The sequence below is a fragment of the Anolis sagrei genome, chromosome 1, assembly GCF_037176765.1.
Source record: "Anolis sagrei isolate rAnoSag1 chromosome 1, rAnoSag1.mat, whole genome shotgun sequence".
NCBI classification, from domain to species: Eukaryota; Metazoa; Chordata; class Lepidosauria; order Squamata; family Dactyloidae; genus Anolis; species Anolis sagrei.
In genome coordinates, this window is record NC_090021.1 from 224,848,801 (window position 1) to 224,865,509 (window position 16,709).

The 16,709-nt window shown below is 37.7% G+C and overlaps 1 protein-coding gene across 2 annotated transcripts in view; it reads left to right on the forward strand.

Moving 5' to 3' along the window:
• The window catches only part of CNTNAP5 (contactin associated protein family member 5), a 488,740-nt gene that overhangs the window by 130,510 nt on the left and 341,521 nt on the right, over window positions 1-16,709 (forward strand). The gene's annotated exons all lie outside the window — the stretch shown is intronic.

Genomic DNA, 16,709 nt, shown 5'->3' on the forward strand with positions numbered 1-16,709 from the left:
CTTTGAACAATGAATATTGAAGCCTCCTTTGGGACATAAATGGACTCAGTGGCTTTTTAAAGTGGAAGCTGCAATTTTCTTAGCATGTCCTAGTGCTCTTGTAAGGATGATAAATTAAATGTTTAACATATTCAACAAGTGTTCTGTAGATGTTAAATATGCTAATTATTGTTGCTATTTCACTATCCCCAGAGGGTTTACAATTTAAACATTTAATGCTGGACTGCCCTTTCACACTTCTTCTAATAACATAACTTAGAAAAACATGGTTAATAAAGCAGTGGGAGTTCTCTTGAGGGTCATCATTGTTAGCCAATGTTCTGGCTTAGTTCAATTGTTTCTATCTTGTAGTTATTCCAAAGTTTATCTGATGGTTTTTAGTATTGATACTTCAAAAGTGGATGACCAAAGAGCATATATTTTAATGTTGAAATCAAACAAATTACACAGATTCTCAGTTAACTAAAACTGAAGCAACCAGAACTCTCAAGCAACCAGCAAAGATCAAAAAAATAATACTTTATACAAAATTAAAATAAAATCAGTTTTTGTAATACAGTAAAACTCTGTTACATTAAGTTAAATTTGTCATAATTTGTCATAATTTGTTTATTATTTGTTTATTTCATTTACATACCACTTTTCTTACCCTGGGGGGAGGGGGGACTCAAAGAAGTTCACAACAAAGTAAACAGCAAAATCCAATGTCTCACATAAAATATAAAATACATCACAAAGTTAAAAAACAGCATATAACAATAGATTAAAACCAGTAAACTATAAAACACTGGGCATAGACCAAACAGAAAACATAGAACAGTAGGCATTGCACCAATTTGCTTTCCGTTATTGTATTTCAATATTAATATCAAGTCAATATAGAGTTTATTGTATGGTATTATATGGGGTATAGTATTAGAATCTCTCAGGTGACCAAAAGCTACAGTTATTTGGCATCTACCAATCCACATGGGTGCTGGTTGACTGAGATTCCATTCTATATAAAATGATAGGCAAGAAAAAAAAAAACCAAATGCCAATTACAGGAGAAAAATGTAGAAAACCTGAACACATTTACAAGACAAGATAATATCATCATCATCATCATCATCATCATCATCATCATTTAATTACTTATTAATCGCTCCCCATCCAAGATGCTCTAGGCTATTTACAAGCTAAAATTGTAAAGGATAAAAATACATACATACAGATATTGATAAAATTAACAAAGATCAAAAGCTCTAGTAAAAAGCCAGGTCTTAAGTGCTAGGGTAAAAGGCTCTCATATAGGGCGGCAAGGAATTCCACAAGGCAGGGGCAGAAATAGAAAAAGCTCTGCGTCTGGTCCTTTCCAAGTGCACTTCTCTAGGACCCGGTAGATAAAGTAAGTCACGTTGAGATGGTCGTTATGACCTCCGATGATGGGAGAATGAGAGATGGTCCCTAATATACGATGGACCCTGGCTGTAAAGAATTTTAAAGGTCAGAACTAGCATCTTATATAGACCACGGTAATCAGTTGGAAGCCAATGCAAATGCCGCAACACTGGTGTTATATGGCATTTCATGGGTGTTCTTGTGAGTAGCCTGGCTGCCGCATTCTGAACAATACGGAGCTTTCGGGTCATAGACATCAGAAGGCCAACATACAGGGTGTTGCAATAGTCTAGCCTAGATGTGACCGTGGCATGGATGACTGTTGCCAGAGCCTCATCAGATAGGTAGGGTGCCAATTGCCTCGCTTGACGTAGATGGAAAAAGGCCTGTTTGCTGGCAGCAGCGACCTGAGCTTCCATTGTCAGCTGTGAATCCAAAACGACACCCAAGCTCTTAACGGTAGGCGAAGGAGATAGGGCAGCAGCATCGAAGGTGGGTAGCAAATGGGTCAGACCAATCGAGTGGCCATGCCAGAGAATGTCAGTCTTCGCCTCAACCTCAACGCATTTACAAGACAAGATAATATGAAAAGGTTTTCGCTTGGCACTTAGATGTCCTAAGAGTAGTTAGTTAATAGGCAAACCTTCCGATGGAGAAATGTCAGAGAATCAGCTAATTTAGTTTATACAAGAATCATAGAATAATAGAGTGGGAAGAGACGACATGGGACATCTAGTCCAACCCCCTGCCATTCAGGAAAAGCACAATCAAAGTATCTGTGACAGATGGCTATCCAGCCTCTTTTTAAAAGTTTCCAAGGAAGGTGCTTCCAACATACTCTGAGACAGAGTTCCACTGTTGAACAGCTCGTATGGTCAGGAAGTTCTTCCTAATGTTCAAGTGGAATCTCCTTTCCTGTATTTGAACCCATTGCCTTGAGTCCTAGTTTCAAGGCCAGCAGAAAACAAACCTGCTCCATCTTCGTTATGACACCCTTTCACATATTTATACATGGCTATCATGTCTCCTCTCAACCTTCTCTTCTGCAAGATAAACATATCCCATTCTTTAAGATGTTCCAGCCCTTCGGTCATTTTAGTTGCCCTCCTCTGGAAACCTTCCAACTTGTCAATATCTCTATTGAATTGGACACAGCATTCCAGGTGAGATCTAACCAAAGCAGAATACAAAGTCATCATGACTTCCCCTTGGTCTAGATATTATACTCCTTTTGATACACCCCAAGATCCCATTTGTTAGTTTTGGCCCAACTCTTTAATCTGTTACAATCATTTTGAATTCTGTTCCTGTCCTTTGGAGTATTAGCTATCCCTCCTAATTTGTTGTCATTTACAAACTTGATAAGCATGCCCTCTAAACCTGCATCCAAGTCATCAATAAAGATGTTGAACAGTACTGGGGCCAGGACAGAACCCTGCAGTACTCTACTAGTAATTTCTTTCCAGGATGAAGAGGAACCATTGGTCAGCACTGTTTGGGTTTGATTGCTTAACCAATTACAGGTCCACCTAATAGTAGCATTGCCTACCCAGATTTGACTAGTTTGCTTGCAAGAAGGTAATGGGATACTTTGTTGAAGGCCTTACTGAAACCAAGATAACTTACATCCACAGTATACCCTGCATCTACCATGCTTGTAACTCTATCAAAAAAAGAGATAAGATTATTCTGGCATGACTTGTTTTTGAGAAATCCGTGTTGACTTTTAGTAATCACAGCATTCCTTTCTAACTGATTGCAGACTGCCTCCTTAATTATCTGCTACAGAATTTTTCCTGGCATTGATGTCAGGCTGCCTGGACTGTAATATTTTAAGTTCTCTTTTTCCCTTCTTGAAGATAGGGACAACATTTGCCCTCCTCCATTCTGCTGGGACTTCTGTTCTCCAAGAATTCTCAAAAAATATTGATAGTGGTTCTGAAATAAATTCTGCTAGTTCATCTGGCCCTGGAGACTTAAATTGATTTAGAGTAGTCAGGTATTCCTGGACTACTTCCTAAATTTATTTTGGGTTGCATTTCCCCTATTACCCCATTTGTTCTCTATTACTCAGGTTGAACACCAATCTCCTTTTGGCAGAAGATTGAGGCAAATAAGGTGTTGAGCAACTTTGCCTTTTCCTTATCCCCTGTCAGCATTTCACCAACTTCTCCTTGCAGAGGCCCTATCATTTCCTTTTTCTTCCTTTTTCTACTGACATAACCAAAGCATCTTACTTTTAAGAAACTCCCATTCATCACTAACACCATTCTCTTTTAATATTCCTGTTCATGGATTCACACTCAGTATTTCCTAAAATTTCCTGAAATCAGCTTTCCTAAAGTCTAGAATGTTTGAATTCTCTTAGTTTCCCTTCCTTTGTATCACAAACTGCAGACGCACATGGTCACTCCCACCTAAGCATCCCACCACTTCCACTGCATTGACCAGATACTCAAGGCCTTTCTACACAGCCATATAACCCAGAATATCAAGGTAGAAAATCAACAAATTCCTCACTTGCCTTGCAGACTATTTTATTGTCCAGAAGGTAGAGGAGGGAACATAGGGATCAGTTATTCTGCATCTGATCCTAACCAACACTGAGGCCCCTTCCACACAGCTGACTAAAATCCCACATTTCTTCTTTGAACTGGAAAATATGGCAGTATGGATTCAGATAACCCAGTTCCATGCAGATATTGAGAGGTCTTTGTACTCTTAGCAAAGTTTGTTTTCCCATAAACACCAACAAATGCTAATTGCTACTGCATTTTAAACTGATTATAATCTCAGTTAAATCATTTTGAATAGATAGGTGGCTTAGAAGCAGATAAAATGAAAGTCTGTCTGTGCCCATATGAACCTGCTCAAATCCTAATATTAGTCATAGTGATCCTGAACATGTGCATTCACAGCATTTTGGCAAAGCAGGGTTAACAGGAACAGGAGGTTTTTTTTTTAGTGGTAACGCCAATGTTGTGAAACTTCTGCATCTACCAATGACTTCTTCCATCAATGTTTGCAGACAGACCTTAGGAGCTTGGATATCCCAGTCTGTTTCTGAAGGGCTTGCTATTGCTACTCATGACCCAAATGTACTGTGCATGAAGCCAAGCATGAATTGGAGCTGAAGCAAAGATGTTCTAGTATCACAAAAGGGAGATATTAGCCCAGAAAATGTCCATGTGTTGTGCCTGCCTATCATCTTTCTGCTCCTCTACTGGGTCAACTCTTATAACTAGAGCTTCCATTTCCTACTACTTGAGAGAATCTTGTGGCAGCCAGATGTGTAGTTTTGCAGTAATTAAACTAAGGCCATCTAATGAAGTTCATGTCTGATTTCAAATCTGAATCCAAGTCTCTGTTCTCAAACCACTTTCTCACACTGAAACTTCTCAATAATATTTATTTATTTAGAACTTTTATATCCTGTTCTTCTCTACCTCCATGGAGGGACTCAGAATGGCTAACAGCAAAAATTCAATGCTAGACAATGAATAACAACTTAAAACAACATACATAATACAATAAGTTAAACATGCATTTAAATATATATATATTTAATATATTTAATATATATATTTAATATATATATATAAACAATTCACCAAGTTAAAAACATCATCCAACTCAATCCACACATTGTGGTCCAATAGCTCTTAGTCTTTACCGGTGCCAACCATTACACTGCGAATGCTTGATTCTAAAGCTAGGATTTCACTTGCTTCCTGAAGGTCACGAGAGAGGGGGCAGACCTAACCTCATTTGGGAGAGAGTTCCATAGCCAGGGAGCCACCACAGAGAAGGCCTTGTCTCTCGTCCCCACCAAGCTCGACTGCAAAGGTGGCGGAGCTGAGAGCAGGGCCTCTCTGGAAGATCTTAAAGCACTTGATGGTTTATAGGGGAGAATACATTCAGACAGGTAAACTGGGCCGGAACCGTAAAGGGTTTTGTAGGCTAAAGTCAGCAGTTTGAATTGTGGACCTAATACCCTCAGGTCTGTTCCAACAATCACAAATTTAGGCTTTAGGCATTTTTTTGCCACAGTCAACATTCTTGAGAATATCTAGTTACATTTGCAATTGCTGAAAGATTCTGTAATCTTGACAATTTAGATGTTATTGTATGGACAATGAAATACTGTCTGGAAAAAAGTAATAATAGTGTGTGTATATCTATCTATATGTGTGTGTGTGTGTAAAGGAAAGTTGCACCTTTATGTGATTTTGTAACACTGTGTGATTCCTTATTTCTATTACTGTTCACCATGGGAACAGATGGCCTGCAGATAACTGCAGTTTCTTCTAATGCTGACAATGGTAAAATAACTTTCTTATGGAGAAACACAGTTGTTGGTTAGTAAGGCTTGTAAAGAGTTGAAGGTTAAACATGTCTCTTCCTCTTGTCACTCACAGTTTACCTACGTACACAATTGAATATAAATGTAAAAGTAGAACATAGCTGAACTATACTTATCCAGAGTATAGCAACTGCAAGAAAAAGAACACGAAGAAGAGGAGGAGGGAGAAAAAAGAAGTGAAAGATGATTAAAAAGGACACCATCACCAACAAATAGCCACACTAGGATTGCCCTTGGGGTAACAAATAAATTAAGCCAAATGTACTTGGGTTATTCCAGGGAAAGAGAAAAGTAAAGGTAAAGGTTCATGCTTCCAGAAAATTCTGTGTAATAAGGTAATGGTTTTCCCCTGACATTAAGTCCAGTCGTGTCTGACTCTGGGGATTGGTGCTCATTTCCATTTCTAAGCCGAAGAGCCAGTGTTGTCCATAGACACCTCCAAGGTCATGCGGCCGGCCTGACTGCATAGAGCGCTATTACCTTCCCGCTGGAGCGGTTACCTATCAATCTACTCACATTTGCGTGTTTTCGAACTGCTAGGTTAGCAGAAGGTGGGATTAACAGTGGGAGCTCACGCAGCTCCCCAAATTCGAACCTGCAACCTTTCAGTTAGCAAGTTTAGCAGCTCAGTGGTTTAACCCACTAATATTAAAGAGTGATAATTTGGGGAGAGAGTGATTCAGTCTGTAGAGAAACCATAGCTCTTTGGTAGCATTCCACCCCAACTGAGAGCACAATAGGAGAAAATGTGAAAGTAATGTGTAGGAGTTCCCTCATTTTTCTTTATTCTGATTGCCTTTCTCGTGCATTCCTATCTTCCTTCTCTTTCTGATGTACTCTAAGAGCGCCAATGTCCATGAAGCAAAACAAGAGCCTGTTACTTTGAAAGCTTGCTCACATATGCACAACAGCAATCTTGGGTTTGTCACTCAAAGTGCACTTGATAGGCCTGGCTCCCTAATAGAAGCCATATTTTGGAAACAAAAGTTTATCTCCTCTTCTTATTCATGGAATAAGAACTTCCAGTTTGTGTGAAGCTTGCATATCCCTGCACTCTTGTTCCCAGATTGGTTGTAGAGAAACCAGACAAAAGTTGTGTGAAACAAACTAACTGCTTTAGTTCACTTGGGTGAACTATAATAGACAAAATGACTGATGGGTGGAGATATCAATGTACAGTGGGGGAGGGGGGAGATTTAGTCAGATACCAATTGTACAAGTTCTCCCACTTTAAAAGATGAGAGAGGCCTGTAATTGACATCATAGGTAGACCTCAACTATGAGAGACAACATGGGAAAACACATGCAGTGGAAACTCAACTTCTTTTCAGAAATGGTTCTCATTTGTTTAAACATGTGATATATGCACATACCACAGAAGTATATGAATCAAAGAAAAAAATGTATGTATGCAGAGTTGTATGTACAAAGACCTCCTTGCAATATGAGTTCCCATTCCATGTAATGGTGGTAGGATTACTGTGATGTCCCTTTAAATACATTGACTAAATGCATGGGAGTAATTTATGAGAGCTTTTATCAGCTTCCTATCCCTGATGACCAGAATCACTGAAAACCAAGCCTGCTCCTTAGGATGCACTCTACATGCTGGTAGAGTAATGTAGCTACAGCAATAGCTTATGGGGTGTTTGATTTTTTTTATTGTTGTATTTTTGCAGTCACGAATAGGAAAACATATTTCTGAGATTTTCTGTCTTGAGCACCAAAGTAATTTGGCTAGAGTGGTACCTTGGGTAGAGTGGGTAGGGCTACCTTTTATTGCTGTATCTCAGACACCAGATTTCTTTGTCTCTATAGCCCTATGTTGGCATCTTTTCCTTATTCAACAAAAGAAGGGAATTATCTTGGCACATTATGTTGATGTGACACCTGGTTACAAAAACAGTTGCACTTTTTAGATCCTTACCAAGTGTCCATTATCCCATTAAGCAAGCCACTTCTCCATCTGCCTACCATGCATATGGGTAAAGTACCACCTTCTACCCCAAGAATTGCCCGGCCATTGAAATACTTCAAGAATGGTTGAAAAACTATACATATTTATATACAACTATTGCTCTATCACCTCCATCTGTATTAAGTGTGTGAATGGCCCATAATGCTATGCATGCTTTTAAATAAGATCTTAGAGTATGATTGAACCATCAGAAATGCCTTTTCTCTATAGTCTGTAAATTTAGGATTAGGCATATTGTTCTGGGTGTACCAAACTGTAATTCCTTTAGGATTAACAAGTGAAAAACATGTTTGTACACTGCATTCAAATGAATCTTAGTATATTCATGCTGCCTAAATTTGTGATGTTGGTAATTCTACAGCTGGGATGTAAGATAAAACAGATTAGCCATTTAAAACCAAATTTCCAAACCTATTTGTATTGAAATAATCTGTTACAAAAAGCTGTTGTATTTTACAGCCAGCTAGGCTCATAATTATATTTTCAATACAAATGTCAGCTGTGCATGGACTTGCTGGCTATTGATTGGAAGACAAAGGCAGCAGACTCATTTCTTGAGTAAGTAAATGATTTTATTCAGTCTTTTAAGTTTTGAATAATTCAGAGGGCATTTCACCTGCAGATACAATACTTGTTGATGTCAGCTTCGGGAAGAAAGCTTTATTCACCAATGGTCACTGTCTTTTTTCGAGAGTTTTGGGAGCCTTTATAGTTTATGCCAACATTTTGAATTTGAAGAGCACATTTGGGAATTTAAAATGGAATGCTATATCAGGAAAACCAAGGAGTATTACATCTCTTCCTCTCTTCTTATTGTTTCCCTCCCCATCAGAATCAACAGTTTGTTGCAGTCAGGGACCATGATGTCTTGCCCTTGATAGATGAATTATAGGCCTTGGATGCCTACTATCTCGGTTTCATTACACACGAAGTTCATGCCCTTAAATCAGTTAGCAGTTCACATAGAAATTGATTGGTAACATTTAATAAAAGTTGCCCATAGTTTAACCCACACTGTTGTGTTGACTTGTTATTTCACTGGTTTGGGAACAAATGACCTTTACCTTTGAGTCCCCTTTGGGGGAGATAAAGTGGGATATTAACAACAACAACAACAACAACAACAACGCCCTTTTAAGTCTTGTTAGCATTGAGTTGCTGGTTCATAGACAAAAAAGCTGGATCCAGCCATTTCCTGAGAGTAAGACTTAACATAGGAATGTAATTTATGAATTAGTGTTCCATAGCTTCTGCTTTTAGAGATACAGCTTCTGCTGTAGAGTTCTGTTTTGGGGACAATACGATTTTGAGGCACCTTCGCACAGAAACTGAAATATATGAAATCTCTTTCCCACAAGGAGGGCATTTGTGAGCAGTAGCCTTGAAACGGTAAAGAGGAAATTATGCAGTGCTTTTAGTAAAATGAGCTCTGCGCTTCTACATACCAGACTGTTACTTATTATACTCACCCTCAAACATGCCATCTTCTGTGCAACACAGTATTTGTTTTTGTCAAAATGCAAAACGTTCACTTCTGCTAAATTGGAAACTGCTTAAATAAGGCCATAATAATGTAAATGGGGAACTCAGCATGGTATAAGGTGGCCAGATGTAAGCAAGAAAAAGATTATTGTACATATAACTATATTTATTTATATTAATTTATTTTACCTTGCTTTCCTCCCTGAGGAGACTCAATGCAGCCAGTCAATTTAAAACAAAGCAAATACTAAAATTAAAAAAGCAATTAAAAAGTATTGTGTTTTTAAGTTAAAATGACAGCTAAATTACAATACATACAATTAAAATGCATTTTAAAACACCCAATCCCCAACCCTCAAAATCTCGCCCAAAACCTTCCCAGCTACTTATACATGTTAGCTTATCCCATATCCAAAATTCTGAAATATGAAATATTGTCCATGCTAGTGGCTGAGATAGAGACGCCTTTGCTTTCTGATGATTCAGTGTACATAAACTTTGTTTCATACAAATAATTATTTTAAAAATATTGTGTATAAATTTGCATTCAAGCTATGCGTATATTGTGTATACGCAACATAAATAAATTTAGACTTGAATCCCTTTTCCAGGATATCTCATTATGTATATGTAAGAATTTTGAAATATGAAACTAATTTGGTCCCAGGTTTTTCAGATAAGGGATACTCAGCCTATATTAGAGGATTTTCAGTAAGCACATATCTACCATAATATGTTATATCTGCTGAAATTCCCTATTTCAAATTATTTACATTTTGGGGCTTTGAAATGCTCTCAGACTTAGAGTGGCTAGCAGGCCTGTAGTGAGGGGGTGGTTTTAGGTGTTCAACCCCCCCCCCCCCGAAAGGTTTCAGATTTTTTTAAAAACCTGGTTTACTCATGAATTTTAACTGGTTAACCAAATCCCCATGCTAAGTCTATGAGATGCAAAAAATTAAGAGTCCCTCCAGAACTGCAAACACTGTCTCAGGCAAATATTGACAATTTATTCACACTGTCATTACTTGCAGCAATAGCCGATGTAGTGAAGCAACCAAGTTTTGTGTGTGTGTGTTGAATGCTCTCATTAAGGAGGCCAGACTTGGTGGAGGTGATTGACAGGAGCGGAGCTGCAGGCTATGGAAGACTGCTCTGCCCCCTGCTGTGCTCTTTGATTCAGCGTGAGCTAGGAGGCAGGTTTCAACCCCCCCCCTGCGAAATTTTCAACCCCCCCCCCCGAAAAATTCAACCCCTCCCGAAAAAGATTTTTGGCTACGGCCCTGGTGGCTAGTGTTATGTCCATGTGATTTGGCAGCATGTCCCTCAGAATTCAGACATAAAAGCTTACAATTAACTGAAAGTGGAAGGGAAATTTTCTAATCTCTGTCATAAAAGAACAAATCAGGCCAGAGTCTCATCCATTTGGAAAAGTCAGTGATGAAGTCTGTGATGAAGATTCAAAGCATTACTGACATGTAATATGAGTACTTAGCTGGATTTTACAGAAGTTTTCTTCTACAATTCTCTGAAGATAATAGGTTTCCTGCTTGTTAGTTCTTTTAGGAAGACGTTGAGTATTGTAAATTCAATATTTGGTTGTCATAAGATAATATCAAGGAAATTCAACTCAACTTTTTACCATATTCCATAGACATTTAATCTCATTCTGATGAGAAAGATATGGACTTCATCACAGTTACTGTTGGTTTTGTGGAGATTCACCAGTCTCTGTGGTGAATCTGTGGGGTGGTAGGGCAATCCCATTGTCTCACACCCCACATCACCTGTAGCTATGATTCCCCATCACACTTGGGGAAGCGTCGCCACACAGCTTCCACATGCACTGGTCCTGTTGCTGCCTACAGAACACGAGAAGCCTCCTATGTTTTGGGAGAAGAATCCTAGTACACTTGAAGCATAGTTCATCTATGGAGCCCCACTGGAAGTGAGTGTGCATTGTGTGATGGGCAGTGTAGGGCTCCATAAATGAAGTGTGCTGCAAGTTTCCTAAGACACTTGTGAAGACCCGTATGACAGTCGTAAGACTAGTACTTGGTCACAAGTGGTATCGTAATGCTGATGATCTATAGTTTAATTTTCAGGTTAAAACATTTACAAATTAGTGGATTAAAATGCAAAATAAATAAATAACAGTATTGTTGTATTAATTTAATTGAGGAGCGACACTGTTTATTCAAATTTGATACCTAAGAAAGGAAAGGATTAGGCAGTTATGATCACTGTAGAAACATGTGGGTTACAGAAACTATCTGATTCCTTTTACTGATATCTGGATATTGCCACAATTTTGAGGTTTGCATCCATCCTCTAACCCCCACATCCTCTTTAACGAAATAGCCAAAATATTCTAAGGATGATCTCTCTTCTGTCTGACATGAACATGCCAAACCATGCAAATCCATGGGGTGCCTTTGTACCTTGCATAGCTTTCCCCTGGAGCACATCAAACATGCCTTTTTATTAATCCGTCTGCATTAATCTCTTTTAGAGATTAAAGGATAACCCAGCATGTTATCTCTCCGGTTCACAAATTGCTCTGCACAGATAAAGAATGAATTTCCAAGCAAGTGGCTTCATAATTGTATCAATACCTTGACAAGTGAGGCATGTAAAACTAGAGAATGCTTCTTGGGAGGGAGGGGCAAGGTAAGGAAAAGTCTTGGTGAAGGATACTAGTAAGAGCACAACGGTTTTTACATCAAACTGCTCTCTTAAAATTATTTTTGTCTAAATGTTTACTCCTCTCTTGGAGCAAAAAGGGAAGTATGTTTTTCGTTATTAAAACTGAATCTAAGTGTTTTTGACATCATGGATGGGGAAAAAAATCAGACATACATATGAATGATTCATGGAGGGATGACAGTCTTTTAAAAAAAGAGTATTCCTCCCAGAAGACAGTGGTGCAGCTAGGTAATATTTGATGCTGTCCTAGTTGTATGAAATGTCAAGTATATCACCTTATTAGTGAAGCATATAACTAACATTTCTCTCCTCCCATTCTCTCTCCCTATTCCAACATTCATACACTATTCCATATTTCATGGCTGCTTCTACATTCCTGAAAAAGCAAACCCTGAAAACACAAAAAAACAAATTTACTAATATGTCAAAAGCAGAAATACCTAGGATACAAAGATGTTAGTATTTTGAACTTACTAGAACATTAGTCCTGTCAAGACTGCATGGATGAAATGAAATTTGGTTCTGCTGCCCCATACATTTATTTTGAATGCATAACATTTCACCACAGAAAATTATATTTTTCCAAAGCGACATTAGTAAAACGAGCCCTTTCTAACTATGTATATGGTTTCTAGCCTCTGAATGCTGTTGGTTGAATTTAAACATAGTTATTCTGAGGGCGGACCAGAAAAGGTGAATTCCCCTGTGGTGGTGGAGATACCCAAGACTTCCCTGACCCATGCAGACCAGTGCCACCATGACATTTGTCTGCTGCTGCAGTTATTGCTTTATGGGGTGCAGTGGAGTTCCTCAGGTATTGTCCTGTATCATAAAGACCAGGGGACGGAAGGTATGTTTCTTATTTGTAGCTAAGAAGTGATGAGAGGTTAAGTTGCAATATCATTAGTTTACTATAGAGACAGCAGCTCATGGTAGAGAGACCCAGCTGTCCACACTTTCCTGCACTGTGGTGTTGCTCTAATACTTTGCTGAAATTCTGGTACATTCCTCAACTTCTAATGCTGCATAAAATTGGATTGATCTATTTTACCTTGCATTATCAACTGGAAGTTTCAGGATGCCCAGGAGCAAATTCTGGTTGGAAGCAGGGTATAGGGCCAGTATATAAAAGCTCTAAGTCTGGATCCAAACCTGTGACTTTCACCATTGTATGGGAGTCATTTTCTGACTATAGCAAGAATGAAAATCACAGTGTATGGAACCTTGTTTGATAATTAGGTGGCAGGGCCACCCTATATAAGTATGGCCCAATTGAATCTCCTCTTTTTCTGTTCTGCTCTTATTACTCATGGATGTATGCTCAATACTAGTGTCTTCAGGATTCTTGACTTCCAGAAATAGATTTTCTGTTTCCTGTTCCAACTTTTAAGATTTTAAAGGTTTTAAAAAGTCACTTTTTCATTTTACAGAGTTTTAAATTACAATATTACTAAAGTTTTTGCTAACGAGGTTTTGGTGCCTAATTTGTTTAACAAAAAGTCTTGCAATGATATGATTTTAAATAATTAAATTTAATATGACTTTTAAATTTGTTGCTTGTTTAACATGTGTTTACTGTGTAGCTTTTCAAATCCACTTTTATAATTTACTATATTTTAAATTAGACTGATTGTTTTCACTGTACATTGCTCTGAGATCTTTGGATTGAGGTGAGGGGGAAGATATCAGTATTTTAATACATAAAATAAATCTCAAGCAGCTTTCAGATATGTATTACCCTATTTTCTAGCTCGATGCATTTTGTTCAGCAGGAAAATAAATCATGCTGCACCAAATAGTCTTTGTGCAATAGACAGTATTGCCTTTCACCAGAAAGAAGTTGTATTCTCACACAGAACTTTAAAAAAAGTCTTCATAACCTTCAGTGAACAGTACAGTCAGCCCTCCACATCAATGGGTTTTTTTCCCCCAAATTTGATTATTCATGGATTTGATTAATATGATCTCTCTAGAAATCTTTAGGTCCTTCAGCACATTTTCCAGTGGAGATTAACCATAAGAATCATGCAGGAGGACATAGAGATTTCTAGAGAGGTGTTCTGTCAGCTAACAAAAAACCCATAGCTTTCCCCACTTTTACAGGGGTCCTGCATCCTTACCACAGGTGAATGTGGAGCTCTGACTGCATACTGTTGGACCCACTGTGGTAAATAAAGATTCATACACAAAGATTTGACTACCTGTATTGGCATTGCCATTTTCAGTTGCACCCAACACAATTTCAAGGTTCAATGAGACTTAGTAACCATCTAGTTTGGGAAGGTGAGGACCTCTGTAGCTGAGAATTCCCTAATCTAAATTTCCCAGAATTCTGTAGGCAGCATAAAGGCAGGGCTGCATGCCTTAAAGCCTTGGTGTGATAATATAAAAAATCTTGTTTTTCATGACATCATTTTGAAATGACTTTTGATAATTTTATAAGTTGTTCAGGTTCAGACCACACTGCCAACATATTTCACCAGCGTATCTTCAGTTAATGTCTTATTACCTCTAGCAAGCACACAAAACTTATGTAAAACTTGTATAAACAGAGGAGGGGGTGGGTGGGTCTTAGCTCCTTGCTTGCATGAAGAATTTCTTGTCACTCTGTAATTAATAACAACCTGCCAGTAAATGTTGATCTCTTAAAAGGGCCCATGTATGACTACACAGAAGAAAATGAGGTACTGGGCAATTGGGGAGAATCATTTTGGTCCTGATGTTCTTGTTTTTTGTACAGTATGAAAAAAATAGCTTAGAATAAAGCCTAAGAGCTTTTATTAATGCACTGACCAATCTATCACAACTATGCAGTGACTGTAAACATTATCCTGTTGTGAATATCCCTGGTACCATGAGACACAAGAAAACAAGCTCATCTCTTGTAAACATATGTTAATAACTTTATCAAGGCATCCTAAAAAGTGCACCTGGTAATTCCTTTATGTAATGTAAAAAGATTCCCATTCTCAGAGCACTTTCAATACATTATGCAGTCGAAAGTGATACTCTAATAGTAGCAGAGCATGTTTACCAGTATCACAATGACTTAAAAAGAGTCTTCCCTAACTAAACCCACACTATAATTATGCTCCTAAAATGTATATACATGTACATAAGCTACATGTGTTCAAATAAGCCGTTGTTAATGAGATCGTGCCCATTGGTTCTAGATCCTAAATGCATTTGACATAATTTCACTAAGTATATTGACATACCATAGAAAAGCCTTTTCAGAATGTTTGTGTGTTAGAATGTAGAGTGAGCTGCATTCTGAGTACACTGAAAATAACAAATTAATCCAATCAGTCTTCCCCCGTATGGCATTTTTCAGATGTTTTGAATTAAATCACCCATCATTTAATTTAAACATACAATCACTTACAGGGAGGCTTCTTATTGAGGTATGTGTTTTATTTTCATTTTGCATGCATTTAAAATAGTTTTATATTCTTTTAGTATTATGTTTTTAATTATTTCAAAATTTTATTGCTGGATTTTATAACTTCCTTTTGTGAACCACTTTGGGTCCCACTCCAAGAATATGGCAACACATAAATGAAGCAGACAAAGAAACAAAGAAACAGTGGCCCCTTGGTATCCTCTGAAACCTCCATGGATGCTCAAGTCCTATTATTTACAATGGCATACTAAAATAATGTCTCTTATGGAAAATGGCAAGATCAAGTTTGCTTTTTCCAAAAAAAAAAAAAAAATTAAGTCAAGGATAATTGAATCAATTGATACAAAATATGGAGGCTTACTATAGCAAGAAGAAGAAGAAGAAGAAGAAGAAGAAGAAGAAGAAGAAGAAGAAGAAGAAGAAGAAGAAGAAGAAGAAGTCACATGCCTCAGGCCATGCCAAAAATGTTGGAAGAATAAAAAAGATGCATCAACTTCAAACTTTTCCCAAATATTGGTGTAATTACTGCTTGGGGAGAGACCTTACTTGAGGGATATAGATTAGTGTCATGTTACACTTTTATGCCAAAGAAAGCTCTGAGAGCATTGAAAGGTCCCTTCCCATTGCCAGAGGTTATGACTTTGTGCCATATTAACCATCAAGGCCTAAAAGTTGCTATAAAAAGAGGGTAAAATAAATGTGAAAACTCTAGGCATTTTTCCAATTAGAGTTCACCTATCAAGCCACATTTTGCTTTGGTGATAGCAGCATATAGATGCTAAAGAGATAGCATCTTTTTGCCATTCCTCAAAAAGGCATCCTCATAGAATAAATTCATATGCATATTTATTTCCCCCCTTGCTGGTTTCAGCATAATATGGATTTATTATTCAGAGAATCCTTTTCCCCCCAATGCTAAAAGGGCTTTAAGATTATTTACTATTTTCATTATCATTAGGAAGCAAGTTTTATCTGATCTCCTCCTCCTCTTTTTTTATAACTGTCACAGACTCCACTTTAATATTTCACATTTTGAATTACAGCTCCCTCTTGCCTGGAATAAGCAAAGGATGGAGATAAGAAAAAAAATCTAATATATGCCCTTTTGCCTGAGCAAAAAAAAGCCGTGAAGAACTAAAGATAATGATATCTTTTAAATGCATGCAAATATTATATTTCATATAAAGAACTGTGCAGCTTTTTTGATATTCACCCTCTACAAAGAAAAATTATTTGCACTCAATAGCATCTAAATTTATGCAGCATGATTTTTTTAAATAAAAGTGCATCTATTCACCTTGAGGGTCATCACTGTGATTAATTTTAATTCCAGATAGTCTTTTCTTGTTGGTAAAAGCAGACTTGAAGAGATCCCTTGTGATGAAAAGAAATTATTGGAG